Consider the following 14408-nt stretch of genomic DNA (forward strand, 5'->3'; position numbering starts at 1 on the left):
TAACTGAATTACAAAATATGTAAAATGAGAGGAGAAAAATATTTTATCGGCTCTTTTTTTTTATTTGTACAATTTACATTCGAAGTCGAAGAAGTGAAAATGACCAAGCGGAGGTAGCATTGCTTTTTAACTGGTGCACATCTATAGTAAGGCCAAGATGTATACTCTATAACACAAATTACACCCATCAATCATGCAACAAAATAAATGGAATTAAACATTATTTTAACCATGCCCTACACTTGCAATGTCTTTTTTAATAGCCAGTATAATCGGTGAGAAAAACAAGGGAACTACTTTTACTTCAAAATCTAACCCATTGCAAAATACGAAATCGTGGAGCGCCACCTGGTGCCGATATGACATCCAGTATGGCCACGACATCAACCATCTTATACATTTTGTATCGCTACTTCTTCTGAATGGATGGTCATATCAGCAGGGTTTTCACTAAAACGCTTCTTATGATGTCCACTTGTACTTAAATGAAAAGGTGCAAATCTGGTACCCAGTATGACCACAATAGCATCCATCTTGAAAATCGTGTTATTGCTACTTCTGAATGGAAAATTATATATTGAAAATATTGTTATCTCTAACCCTCTCTAAATGGATGGTATATCAACATGGGGTTTTCACCAGTAGACTTTTTGTGATAACTGGATGGTCCAAATGAAACTAGTATCAGTCATACAACCAATATGGCTGCCATTATGACTACCTTTAACATTTTGTCACGACTCCCACTGGATGAATGATCATTATCAGATTTGGTTTTAGCCCACAAAACTTCTAATGATGTCAACTTTATCCTTAATGAAAATGGTGCCAAGCTGACAGCAGCTAATTTGACAACTATGTTATGGATGACAAATATCAGGGATGATTTCAAAATTCGACATTTGAAAGGAAGAAATGATCTTATCTGGAATTCCTGGAAATTCTTTTCCCTCAGTAGAGTGTCAGTCCCTTCAAGGGACTCTTGTTTATATATCGAAAAATTCGGCCCATGCCAAGAAGAACAATGCATTTCAAACCAAAATGGTATTCGAAAAAGGAGATATTTCAGGAACTACGGACGATTTTTATAAACCTTATAACATACTTCACAAATTTTATAAGATGTACACAATTGTTAACTGTAAAATATATTGTATGCTTTATACAAGATCTTGAATACCTACTCAGATATTTCTATTTTATAAGATACTCTTTAACTTTATAAGACATCTTGTATACCTTGTAAGATATGTTATAAACAAATTTATTTACGATATCTTACATAGTTGATAAGCTATTTTTATACATTTTATATGATATCTTGTACAATTTACAGGATATCAGTTTACACGATATCTTAAATAATTTACAGGATATACTGTACAATCTATGACCTCTTTTTTAAATATATAAATTAAATCAAAATATTATACGAAATTAATACTGCTTTGGATGAAATAATGTAGGTACAAAACACTATTTTGATTTTAAGCGGAATGCGAACGCAAAAATGAATTTGAGGCTAATTTAGAATAGCTGCTAATGGTGTCCTTTTTTAATGATCATTTAAATACTATCGCAAAGGATATCGAACATGCCCTTGACATGCTCCAAAAATGGTATATAATTCAACAGATAGTTTTTTAAAATAGAATTTACAAAATCAAATAATAATGGTACGATTTAGAATGCATGGATTTAAAAAGGAGGAAATACACTCTCTTAAACCAGTCTAAGAAAACATGTATGAAGGAGTTTTATCAAAACTTTCTCAAATTCAGAAATAGATATAGAGAGTATTCGAAATTGTAAAGAAACGCTGTATCAAAATTCTGTATAACAAATTAGATAATTTATGTGATGAGGCAAAATATTTTGGGGATATCTAAGAGTACCTCACTTGAAATGCACCCCACCCCCACCGCACCAAACCCCATCAAATCTGGAATACTGTATGGAGGAAGCGCATGCCAATAACACCTGTGATACATGCAATGACGATGACAAAAATCAGATTCATAGCTCAGAAGTACTGAAAACATTCAATTTACTTAACAGTAGCAAATTACCTTGTGAAGTCGGGCTAACATCAGCTGTCAAGACTTCTGAAGATGAACAAAGTGAATGTTTGAATGTAAGGTTGGAGTGAGACAATGTTGTATATTAAGTCCTTTCCTTTTATCTTGTTCTTTTTAATGATTTAATAACAATAACGAATGAACATGGAGGAACTGGAATCATTGTTGTCAGTGAATTACAAAATATAATTCTACCACTTTATGCTGATGAGTTGTGCATTTTTTTGCTGATACTGTTGTAGAATTACAAATAAATAAAGATCAACATGATGGAGCTTTTTCATGTAAGGGTCTTACTGTCAGCATGGATAGAATAAACACCATTGTTTGAGGGGAAGATGGTAGACTTAAGAAGTTTAAAAAGTGGACTAATTACAATGATAATATCAACATTTTAACTTATTATTACTTTGGCAATCAGAACAACAGAACAGGTTTTTTTTTGCAACCAGGCTAATGAAAAATACTTGACAAGTTATTATATTCTGTCATATTTGTGTGATTATTTGTCTTACCGCCAAACTGCAGACTTAGAAAATACCCATGTGTTTCATTCAAATTATATGTTCGTCGTTGTATAAAGTAGTATATGTGCCAATGATTATATATATATATATATATATATATATATATATATATATATATATATATATATATATATATATATATATATATATATATATATATATTACTATTCTATTGTCTTAAACTAAGTAATAGAAACTAGAGAAAACCAACAAGTTTTGTAACATTTAACAAATAATTTATTTTTCTGGATACAAATAATTTATAATTGAACTGACAGTATTGTGAATTAAATCCAAAATATGCCAAAACTTTCTGTCACCAGTCTAATGAAAAAGGTTCTAATTAATTCCACTGGTGTTCGAATTATGATCCAACCATGAAGGTGTCGATGTGCTAATGTAACAGTATCCTGGAGTGTGATGATATATGAATAGTCTTCCAATTAATCTCAATAATGTAATCCAAGACGTCCTTGTCTAAATTCACGATATATCCAGATGAATCTTTTTAAGAATGTTATTTAAAAGCACTTGGTATTTCCAGTGAATAAATAATTTGAATAGATACGTAAATCAAAATAAAAATACTGAACACAATAATACAAAAATGAAACCGCATCGAAATCTCACAGCAAGAATGGGTAATTCCTTAAATAAACTGGATTATTTACACACAAAAAAAAACTAAGAACCAAAAGAAGAGCCAGAATGTTGGACTCTATGATCTTAAAATAAGTAATAGAAAAGAGCGAAAACCAAAACGTTTTGTAAAATTCAACAAATAATTATTAGAATGCAAAGTGAAAATGTGTAAGAAGAACTTACAGTATTGCGAATTAAATTTTAAAAAAATCTTAGAATTAATAGCACAAGTCCTAATGAATAAAACTCTTGAATAATCTTTAGTGGCATTTCAAATGATTTCCAATACCGAAGGTGTTGATGTGCCTGCAGTGGCTGGTAGTATCAAATGTAGTATTGTACCAATGTCATGAATTGTAATGATGTGCCATCAGTCTTTTCTTGAATCACAGTAATATAATCCAAATGCTTCCTTGTTTGAATTCTATATGATTCCCATTTAATAACTCTTTATATATTAGAGCATTTTGTATTTCCATAAAATAACGAATAATTTTCCCCAAATCAAAATCTGAATACAACAATATAAATTATCGTAGGAATATATAATAAAAAAATTGCAGTAAACGTGATTATATGAAAATAACTTATGACACAAATGAACAACCCAACCCAGATGAGGGCCAAAAATTAATTTAAAGAAAAATCTAAATTCTAAGGTCTGTTACAAAAATTATAGTAAGGAACATGGTAAACAAGATGTCCTTGACTAAGGCCAAGATAAATGTTTGTTTTTTGAAATTTGTATTTTTTCAAATATTTTTTTTTTAATTTGTATATATGTATGTCTCAGGATATGATGTTACTATTGATGAGGAAGACGACGACGACATAAATCGGAAAACTTAGTCAATCGACTATGTAAACTGCTCATTTCGATATAAAGTTTGCCTTTAAGATGTCTTAAAATAAAATTGGAATTTCGATTTCCAATTTACTTTTGGAAATGATTTATTCAGCTTGAGTGTGGCAAGTCCGTGTGTTAAAACTAGTATTACGTTGAATAAAGTGTGCAAGAACATTAATGTCTTGCTGCCGTTGGGGACGCCCGCCATTTTTTTTTTTTTTTTTTGGGGGGGGGGGTACAAACATGCAGTGGCTTGCTATTAAAGCGTTCTCTCTCTCTCTCTCTACTAGCTCGAGTGTGTAGAATACTGATAATTATGCCGATGCTCCACTAAACCTTAACATACATACATACATACCGCGCACGCACGCACGCACGCACACACACACACACACACATACAGGGGCCCCAAATGCCCAAGTGGTGGTCTAAAGCGCTCTCCGTTAGGATCACTGCCATCTCACATCTGTCTGCGCCTGTTCGAGTCTCGGATTTAGCCAATGTGGGTATGTGAGAAAGCTTGCCAGTAGCTTCTCGTGGGTCGGTGGTTCTTTCCGGGGTCTACCCGGGTTCTTCCTCCACCATTAATACTGGCCGTCATGTATAGCCTATCGTGTGCTCAAAAATGGCGTTAAACCCCACAAGAACAACATACATACATACATACAAACAGGTCCGGTTTAACCCAGTATGCTGTCCGGGTTAACCCAACTGGCGAAATAGGAGGGCGCCAAGATTTGGGTCGCCAAAAAAAGTACACTGTCAGGTTATTCATTTATTATCATTAAATATGTAAACTAACTAATGAACTTAATAAATTAACAAGCTGATAGTGTATTAATACTAATTAACATTTTATCAGTTTAAACGATGCCAGGAGGAGAAGCGCTATGTGGAAGGTTCGCCTAGGGCACCAAATACCCTTGTACCCGACATACATACATACATACATACATGCATGCATGCATATTATACATACATAAATACATGCATACATACATATATGCTTGTTTGTCGTCTGAAAATAAAATAAAACATTACATATATTTTTGTAAAGTACAATTATTAGTACAATTATAAAGAAATAACTACTGAAACTCAAAATGAAACATAGATGCTTGTACATTAGTGTGCGTGATTCACACAGTGCACATCGTGTTTTTGCACTCGCTACGCTAACAATTTCTGACATGCGCATTATCCTGAATTATCATCTTAAGAAAATATATTGTTAGCTTTTCGAAGCTAAATTCTTAATTTTGTACAAAGAAAGTAAGACCAATACATAAAAACTATGTTTACTGTACTTTTTTGACAACCACAGATTGTGAGATTTCTTTGTGTGGCACGTGCCCTTTTGACATTCCGTTACCTAAGAGTTACTTACCTTTGCTCAATGTTTACGTCAAGAGACGGATGGATTGGGCTTGATAGGGAGTGTGTTTAATTTAATGCGGACGGATTATTTTGTGTGATTCTTGGATTACATATTCATTGGATTATATGTACACGCTGTTGGATTACCTGAAAGAAGCAAACGTTTTATTCCTGGATATATATATATATATATGCATCCTTTAACTTTGCTAACGTCGGCACAAAATAAAAATCACTATGGCGGATTGAGCACATGTTCGCTCAGCCATTGCTCAGGTTGAGAAAAATTGTACCCCTATCACACAGTGCAAGATGCAGCAAGGTAAGCTTTAACTCACTGGATTCTTCATGTTTCACGCAGGTTAAAAATCATCTTGAAATGATCCGTAAGATAACTGTAGCATGACATTTTAAAGTCGAAGCACCATGTGCCTCCCTTACTGAGGATATTCTGTCTCTGAAACTATTCCCACAAAATAAAATGTGGCGTACTGTTTGGATGTCACATTTACATTATTCACAATAAATTGCATATGTTTTATGCAAATGAATTAGATTTTTTTGCATGTAAAGCTGCTGATTTGAGTAAATAGTTCAGTAATTAGCTGACATGGCGACTTCCTCAATCAAGATCTGTCCGCCTGTGATTTTGTATATTGCTGGAGACAGCTATCTTACCATATTAGTTTTGGCAAGAGATTTCATTACAGTTAAAAGTGCATGTAACAAAATAAGAGTTGCTGTTCTAATTTTGTAAAATATTAAATGTCAATGAAACTACTACTCAAATTATTCTTCTCCAGATATTGCTGACATACAAGGCTTCTGTGTACTTTAAGTGGGAAAGATTATTTGCTTAGCGACTGTGTATCTCATCAGGAACCATATACATAATTTATGTAAAAACTCTCTGTATGGTAGACCAGCACTTTGTTCTCTGCCTTTTCTTTCTTCTTCATGACATTACTGGTGGTGAAGACCAGTGTTCTTTGGCACTATCTGTGCTGTAGTTTTTAGCCCAAATAGTGTCTGACTATCCATTGCTCAGTATTAATGAATAAATTTAATTAGACTCGCCTTGGTGGATGGAAAGTAAAATCCCTCTTCTTTTGACCCATAATTAAATCCTTCAAATCCTTTAGTATTATTCCCTGTCAAAACAGAGTACCCTAGTATCCACCCATTATTGTCCTGAAATTTTAATTTTCTGATGCATGAATGGAAAGCTGTGTCACCCCCAATGTAAAAGTAACACATGGAGACCATTTGGTGAGGACTATATGACTAGGAACTGACTATTGCTTTTGTTATCGTTACCTTGGAGTGATGCTGCCTTCCACGCACCATGTGTCAGCAATTAAAATTAATACCAGAAAGCGAGTGTTAGAAAGGATTTAATGCCATGGGTCAAAAGTAGAGGAGTGTTACTCACCATCTGCATACCAATGTTAGTTGAAATAAATATATTAACTACCAGCTAGCTGCAAATAATCTGACATTTGGACTGAAAACTCCATCACAAATAGAGCCAAGCAGTATTGGTCTCTGCCATCAGTAATGTCAGGAAAAAAGGCAAAGAAATACTCTTGGTCCGTTTGTATGGTTGGTTTTACCTGATATATGATGGGTATCCACACAGCTGTGTAGTAAATGCAGGAAAAACTCTTAATCCACGTCACTCATATATGACATCAAGTTTTTCATTTCAGAAATAGGAGATAAACATTTAAACTACTTCCATAAGAAAAGACATGTATATGCACTGGTATCACTGTTCCCCAGAAATGGTTGTACATAAAATTCTTAGTTTGTTTTTGTCCTGGAAGTGAACCACAACATTAATTGACAAATATCATAATTGAAAAATTCAAAACTGTATGTTAATAGTAGATTTAGATTTTAATTTTTTATGTTTTGTTTTACTTCACATAATTTGAAATTATTATTCAATTACTTTCTTCTTCTAACTAGTATTTGTTTCTGTCATGGAGAAATGCCTGTAGATAGATATACACTACCATAATACAGAGGAAGAACTCTAACAGGCTTAAGTGTCAGCCAAAAAGAATTGCCTCCCTTATAGAGTACCCAAGTTAGGCTAGTGTCATACAATTTGAGTTTTCTCCCTTACACCAGTGTAAGAATGCAAGGGACTGTGTACTGATTTGATGCCACATCAGCCTCAGGTTAAAATGTATGAAAAGCAACAACAAAAAAATTCAGTGTCATAAATATCTATAGTTTTGGATAGTTGTAATAAAGCAATAAACCAAAATATAAGCATAAATTAACACTGCCCTGAAAACTCAGTCAAAGCTCAGTGCAAGTTTTTGCACCCAGCCCCAAAATTACACAGGGGGCTTTAATGAGTGTAAAAGTGAGTTCGACCTTGCACCAAAAAATTCTTTTATCTTTTATCTTTGCACCTTTAATCTATGTTTCTATAATTCAGTTATTTAAAGAAATATATGTAAATAGTATATGTATGTAGATGAAGAAAAAAGTTTATAATACAGATATAGTTTAACAAGTAAAGACAGCCATATATGTATAGACAGATGAATGTATAGTAAATAAAGGTTTTGGAAATGGCTGGTATTTTAAGAGAGAAATGTTTAGGTGAAAGACCTTAAACTGGACAGTTAAACATTAAAAAATCTGAAACACCTGAACTTAATTTTAATAACATTTTAATATATCATATTAATTCTTTGAATACATTCCCCAGTCACATTAACATTAGGAATAGAATATATCATATTAATTCTTTGAATGCATTCCCCAATCACATTAACATTAGGAATAGAAGCCTGCTACCACCTGAATCCAGTCCTCCAAAAAGATTAAAATTTTTCTTTTCTTTGTGTGTGTGTGATTGGATTTTTAACATAGCTTTAACAATTTTTCAGTCATATCGCTACGTCTGCAATGTGGCAGTTTATAGTGATGTCTAGCACTGGGGCATCATGCTGCAGACATCTAGCATGATGTCCCATCCAGCCACATTATCCTCACACCAGGCCGACCAGTCCTAACACTAACCTCTTAATGCTGAGCACCTAGTGAGGCATTTTTTAAGTATCATTTTTATCACTCTTTGGTATGATTCAGCCGGGGTTCAAACCCACAACCACCCACATCTGAGACAGATGCTCTAACTACTAGGCCACCGGAGTGGCACTAACTCATACCCATTACCACCCCTTATCACCACTTGTCCCCATTTTGTAAGCTTTGTTTACATACATCATGTATAAGGTGCCTGTTGTCTGTCCAGACAAATTTTTTGCTGGAATAAAACCATCGATACATTGATTTGGGGTTTATTTAGATTACATATCATTACTAAACAGGTTGTAAATATTTTTCTTTATTTTGCAAATATTTTGTGAAAACCTTTCACTTTCTCTAAACCAGTCATTTTTAGACAGCATGGTACAACATATATCATTGATGCATGTTGTTAGTAACAGGTGTTGTTTTAATGACTTATTAACATGCTTTTTATGAACTGAACATGACCTCTTGCTGTCAGGTTTGTTTTTTTTTTTGTTTTTTACTTGCCCATAGGCAAATATCTTGTAGGCTTAAACATGCCCTAGCCCAACGACAGCTTGTTTCATGCAAGTGGATTTGTGAAGCCATGACACTTGTATTTTTCAATTTAGATGCAATGATGACAGTGCAAATGCAAGCCCTGTTGTAATGTTAATTTTTAAAAACGTTCTTTACTAAACAGCTTGATACAATTCAAAATAGATACCAACCAGGTCCTTTTTGAGACACTGTACTTGCCTTGAACGTACAATGTTTACTGCTGTAGGTGGCTAGCTCTGCTTTCTAGATGACTATTGGCATTTCACTGTCTAGATATTGTGAAGTAGCTATCACAGGTGTAGGACATGGGGTATTAATGATCTGGAGGAATGGAAACTAGTCTAGATATTGTGAAGTAGCTATCACAGGTGTAGGACATGGGGTATTCATGAGCTGGAGGAATGGAAACTAGTCTAGAAATGGGTGAACATAAAATAGAGTATACATGGGTAGGGCTGGCCAAGATTGGTTGATAATGAAAGTAAAATTCTAGTAAAAAGAACTTTTCACAGAGTATCCCCAGGGGTGTAAAATTGAGGGTTAAAAAAAAAACCTTGATGTCAGAACTGGGGGTCAAATAATAAATGTGTGGGTAAAAAATGTACTGACAAATTTTCTCTGACCCGTACTTTTTCAGCTTGAAATAGGATATTGCAACTTGCACAACATTCATTCTCTCTCTCTCTCTCTCTCTCTCTCTCTCTCTCTCTCTAAACATACAAATAAACCAACATGCACAATTAACAAACACGTGCATTGTCCATTCAAAGAATTCTATCAGTTCATTTCTCTTTTTGTTTAAAGTCGTATTTTTAATGGTCTTCTTATAATCTTTTTGTAGCAATATTATAGACCAACATATTACATACAAGCCAATACAAACAACCAAATAAATCTTTTTAACCAAATAGCAGTTAATTTACTGCCTGTCATAAACTGTGTACTATCATCGGTTTCCTTGTACTTCGTCCTAGAACACAATTTGTCCAAAAATCAAGGAAGGTAATGATTCATCTTTTTTCTAATAAGATACACTTTAACTTTTAAGATCTTTCGTTTTTTTTTTTTTTTTTTATGCAGCAAAGTTAATAACCAACAAAATCTGCAATGACCTCCTGACAAGGTTCATACGGTCTTTGAATGTCATTGATAGTTTGTGGAAAATGAGGTAGCATTTTCAAGGCCTTGAAAGTTTGGGAATATCGAGCGGATTACCCTGAGATCTTTAAAAGTCTTTGAAAATTGAAATAAACCCAATCATTTTTATTTCTTTCTGTGATCACAAAAAAATTTGGATGTAGTCAAGTTTTCATGTTTTTTTTATTTTGATGACCCATTCAGTTTCATTTCATCATTAAACAATATTGTATTCGTTGTTTTCTCATATAACATGACTTGTATACTAAATGTTAGCAAAAATAGGTATTGGAAATCTATGTTTGTGGTCTTTGAAAGTTTGGGAAAAGTCTTTGAATTTATCATTTAGAATTCTGTATGAACCCTGCCTGACTTTGTAATCCAAATAATGCATTTGTCTCGGCACGTTTACTCGTATCTTTGTTGTGAAAGAATGTTTTGGGTTATACTGTGTACTCCAGATATCTTTAAAAAAATTTAAAATTCTTAAACCCTGTCACAAAAGGATTATTCACTTTTGCAGTTTTTGCAATCACGCGATCAGAAGTCACACTAGTAATCCTAATGGATGTGCCATATTCCAGTCAAGGGAATTATTTTCTCCATTTTTCATTAAAGTTAGATCCACAGTTACTCTTTTGTGTTCTGCTTCTTTCACTTTCTTCGCTAATGATTCTTAGTGCATGCCATTTTAATTTGGAGATCACTTTCTAGTGCAACAAGCATTGAGGTTAAACATCAAGATGACATATTGATGAGCTTGTTGGAAGTTGCATGAGAGCTCATGATATTAGGGAAAGCTACTCCTTCATAACATTTCCTATGCTGGTCTGGTTCCACATTGTTTCTTGCGCTCCCTGCATTGCACTCCTCTATATACAAAGTGATTTTACATGCTCACCTATACTTAAGTTCTTGTTATAAACAAATAAACACAATTTTTATTTAAAGAAATATAAGAAACAACAATCCTAAATAATTAAGTCCTATTCCAAAAACTTGTAATAATACTAGTTAGACAGTAGCTACAATTGATGTACTGCATGTACTTTGATCATTTCTGTCATGCAGCAGCAATATTTAATCAATTAATTATCAATCATCGATCCGTGGTGTAACCAATGATCGATCATGAAATTTCAACTGATTCCCAACACGGATGATGTGGGGAGGTCCCCCAAACCCTCTGACTCATTTGGCAACTCACCCTCCAACTTCAAATCTAAAAGAAGGCCCAGCCTAATTCACAAATACATCCATATGTTTAATTAATAAAACAATAATAGCCTAAAGGTAATAAATTGGCATGAGCCAAATTATGAAGCTATCTCCCTGCTACCTTAAACATTTCTCTCAAGATAGTTCCAATCATATGTTGTGTACATGTCACATAGACATTAACTAGTAAAACTGTATGCAAAACTAATACTACTATACTACTAATATTACTCTCTCTCTCTCATAGAACGGTGACTGCATTTGTTCTTAGATTCGAAATTATGTGCAACTTATGATGCTTCTTGTCTTTTTTGTTTTCCATGATAGTATTGGTGCATTACCAGAATTCCTTTAGATGCTGCTTTAATGCCAAGAAGTGATTTTGGAGTTACAGATTGTCAGGGAATGTCAGATAGTACTGGTGTGTTAGTTGCCACTGATAAAACAATTTCATTCTGGAGCCAATTATTCATAGGAAAAGGTTGTTTAAAGTGTACTAACTTAACAAAAAGCACCACATGGTAATGGAAATAATTTGCTTTAGCAGTAATTTTAGCCTTAGAGAAAAGAACAGTGCCAATCCTTTTCATTATTGCTTGATTATGCTAATAGCAGCAGCAGAGGTGGGTGGGGATGGGTGATTAATCACCACAGTATAGCAAATTGGAAGAGATTAAAATTTAATCAACAAATATTAGACCATGTTAGATTATTGATATTGCCTTCTGGGACCTTGCTAAACTTACAGAAAAACACTTTAAAGAAGTCCAATGAAAAATGGCTATTGAAAATGTGTGTGTGTGTTTGTGTGTGTGTGTCAAATAATTCTAATATTCTGTGATGCAAATTAAGACTTCCAAAAAGAAAACAAAACCAGTCTCATGCTAAGGAGTAAGATGTAAGTAGTTCCAACTTACAATATGCAAAAATGCAGTTACCTCCCCTGCACTAGGTATACAACAGAGAGGGGTATGGAGAAAAAGGCAAAGGAAGGTATTATAATAATAATGACTTTATTTAAAGAAACTCTTTCGGTCAACTGACCAGTCTTCCCTGAGACCTTCTATAAATGCATTTGAACATGTAGGTATGTACATATGCATGGTATGTAGGCTATTAAAACCAAGATAATTGATTACTGCTACAATAAAATATATACAAGGCTTCAAGGATGAGTACATATAGGATTCATACAAACAGTTGTAGTGAACATGTGTAAAACATTATAGTTGAGTACATGATAATATTGTACAAAGTAATAGTACAGAATCAAACAAAATCATGCAAATGATTGTTTCTGTAGATGTTGACTAAGAAAAGCTTTTCAAAACTTGGCATGAGTCAACTGGCTTTATATAAGGTGAAGTTGAATTCCATAGTTTGGCTCCAGAAAAAGCAAAACTCTTCTTATAAAACCCTGAATATAGTTTAGGTAAATATAACTTGTTGTTCGAAATCGATCTTAGTTCATACATATGTACATTTTAAGCAAATTTAAAATTACATTTAAGGTAATCAAGAGCCAAACCATGTAAGGATTTATTGACTAGTAAACCCATCTGAAATTGAGTTATCTGCTGAAATGGAAGCCACTTTAGATTTTCAAAACATTTGTTGATGGTGTATCTAAATCTGCATCAAGAATAACTCTAGCTGCTCTTTTTTGAAATTCAAGTAACTTTTCTTATTTTCTTCACCACTATTAGCCCAGACAGAACAACATTTGAGGTGTGGCATGAAATATGTATTGTATCTTATCTTTCTCTGTTCTTGAGGGAGATAAAATTTTATTTTGTTCAAGAGATAAAGCAGCAAGGTAACTTTTATATTGACCTTGTCAACTTATTGTGCAGTGCATGATAAATATCGTCTATCATGATGCCAAGTAACATATTGAGGCAAAATAATTACTTACATACAAATAATAATTTGTGGTTGACTGCACCAAATATAAAGTTGTAGTAGTCATTAAGTTTGATTTTTGGAAAAATTTGGTGCTGCATCAGCCTAATATAAAAATGTATAGATGAAATAAATCGACAAGCCAATGGCGCTTGTACTCTTTACCTCTGAAACGCCACACAAAATGATATCAGTTTCTAAAAAAAATAGCCATTCGGACATGGACAAATTGGCATAATGGCATTCAGTGTTCTTTTCTGTGTTATTGTTCTTACTATTGTTCTTGCTGAAAGCACTGTACCTGGCATTAAATTTGTTCATCTGAACATAGATGTACATTTCATTATTTAGCTACAGTGGTGCTTAAGCCTGCAGAATGTATAAATCATATAATCAAATTTAAAGAATCTTTCTAGAACAGTATAATACACAAATTGATTGCATTTCATCACCAACAGATGTAACCTGAATATTTTGAGATAAAAATTCCAAGAGAACTGCCAGTACCCCCCCCCCCCATTAAATAATGTCAATGAAGTATTGATTAAATATTTTTACCTGTTTGTAATTACAATGCTGTAATCAAGGTAGTCCATAATGTAATGTGACATGTATAAGATACTGAGGTACAGGGTAAAATGCTGGCAGTTGATTATGCACTCCTGTCAATACTATATAAAAAGAGCTAATTTTTGTGGAAACGGCTCATGAAACAGCAGGAACTATTGGTCTATGACACGCAGTTGTGTTTGGGAAATTCCCTGAAGACACATAACGTGCCATTTTTAAAAAAAGGAATTTGTTGTTGCAAGCAATGGCTAATGGCTGCTGCTGTGTGTGTGATTTGTATTTTATGTCGCTTTAACAGTTTTAGTCATATAGCTGTGGTGTCTCTGGTGTGGCAATTTATTGTGATGTCTAGCACTGGGGCATCATGCCACAGACATGCAGCTTCATGTCCCACCCAGTCCCATTATCCTGACACCAGGCAGACCAGTTCTAACACTAACCTCTTGATGCTGAGTGCCAAGCGAGGCAGCTGTTCATACCATTTTAATAAATCTTTGATATGACTCAGCAGGG

The 14408-nt window shown here is 33.7% G+C and overlaps 1 long non-coding RNA gene across 5 annotated transcripts in view; it reads left to right on the plus strand.

The window, feature by feature from the left end:
• Positions 1–5270: 5270 nt before the first annotated feature.
• Positions 5271–14408, plus strand: part of LOC149808019 (uncharacterized) — a 222550-nt gene continuing 213412 nt past the window's right edge. Inside the window, exon 1 of one of the 5 annotated variants that reach the window (XR_016423877.1) lies at positions 5271–5793. This is a non-coding gene — a long non-coding RNA (uncharacterized LOC149808019). The remainder of the gene's footprint in view (positions 5794–14408) is intronic. The other 4 variants (XR_016423865.1, XR_016423876.1, XR_016423867.1 and 1 more) reach the window with 4 other exon arrangements.

The sequence above is a fragment of the Sinohyriopsis cumingii genome, chromosome 1 (genome assembly GCF_028554795.1).
Source record: "Sinohyriopsis cumingii isolate HCF-2022 chromosome 1, ASM2855479v2, whole genome shotgun sequence".
NCBI lineage: Eukaryota > Metazoa > Mollusca > Bivalvia > Unionida > Unionidae > Sinohyriopsis > Sinohyriopsis cumingii.